A 1,588-nucleotide genomic window follows, 5' to 3' on the forward strand; every position below is an offset into this window, starting at 1 on the left:
ACAGGAAAGCCGACTGAGACAATGACAGGTCATTTTATGTTGTCAAGTGAAGCAGGAGCCAGTTTTGCAAAGGACTGAGGAAATCAGAGGAAGTAGTCTGGGGAACAGTATTAAAGATGTCACAAGATTTATGCATTTGAAGAGTGCAAGGAAGGCAAGAGTGGGTGGCAGGGCACTCTGTGCCGAGAGGGTGGAACCGGGAGCTTTTGGATGAAATGACTTACAGTAAATGCAAAATGTAAAGGGATCACTGTGGGTGTGATGTGATGTGGCCCAGCCCTCAGCTGTTGATGAGAGTGAGAGGGAGGGCAGTGGAGAGGGCACCACCAAGTGCTTAGCAGACATAGAGGGTGGTGTCAGAAACTGATGGTAGTAGGAGAAAAGGCTACGCTTGCGAAAGAGGAATTCAAAAGTACACATGCAGATGACAGCACTAAGTACAGGAGCGTCATAGTCAGAGCCGGACAGCGAGCCAGTGGGGCGGGCTAAGAGATGGCAGGATGACTTGGGTGTCTGTCTTCTACATGCTGGATTATGAACACCTCTTTAAGTTTTTCTAAATTTATTTCCTTCAAACTTTTAATTTTGATACATTATAGATTTATGTATAGTTTAAAAACTTTTTTTACTTTTGTGTTTATGTATGTATGTATGGTACATGTGTGAGGGAATATGCATGGGGAAAACTGTTAATTAAGGTTGAAGCCCACGATGACCGGGTTGTCTCTGGCCTCTGTGCAATATCTATGTCTCTAGCAGAGACAGAGACACCTCTGACCTTCTCTTGGGAGGGGATTCTAAGCCCTCCTACATACCTCACCTGAGGAACGCCACATGGCCTCAATTAGATTACAGGATCAATCTCCTTTCTTCTGATAAAACCTGTTCAGCTAGCACCCGAGATTCTTAAAACGCTTTCCCATGCAAATGAGGCATTTTGGTGCTCTAAGCCCTCATCTAATGACCTTTGCCTGTCCTGAATGTTCCTACCCTTAGTCTTCCAAAACGTTATAAGCCTTGAATCACCCTAAGTAAAGTTCTCTGCCTCCTGATAGCTAGTTGGCCCTGGTGTCATTCACTGCAAGTACTCACAGGACTTCTGAGTCACCACTGCCCCACTCGCTGCTGTCTCTGCTCCTACTGCCTTCTTGGACCTTCAGGTCCATAATCCATGAGAGCAGAGAGACATGCGCACAGAGGTGTACATACCTGTGTGCCCACCAGTGCTCGCATGGAGGCAAAGGAGGATATTGAATGCCCTGTTCTACTATGCTCTACCTCATCCTTTGAGACAATCCTCTGAGTCTGGAGGGGTCTTCGTTTGTTTTGTCTTTTGTTTTTGTCTTTTGAGCTAGACTGGCAGGTCCTGTGATTCTTCGGTCTTTAATCCCACTCTCCTCTGCTGGGGTTATAGGTGCACATGGGATGCTCAGCTTTTTGTGGGTGCTGGAGATGTGAATTCAAGTCCTCATTCCCACATGCATGCTCCTACTTGGCACATATATCCCCAGCCTAGTCATTATTATTTTCAAGCAGTAGCAGCTCAAACTGCGTTCATGCTCTTTCACTGCTACGCAAAAGTGGATGT

This window comes from Rattus rattus, chromosome 4, assembly GCF_011064425.1.
Source record: "Rattus rattus isolate New Zealand chromosome 4, Rrattus_CSIRO_v1, whole genome shotgun sequence".
Taxonomy (NCBI): Eukaryota; Metazoa; Chordata; class Mammalia; order Rodentia; family Muridae; genus Rattus; species Rattus rattus.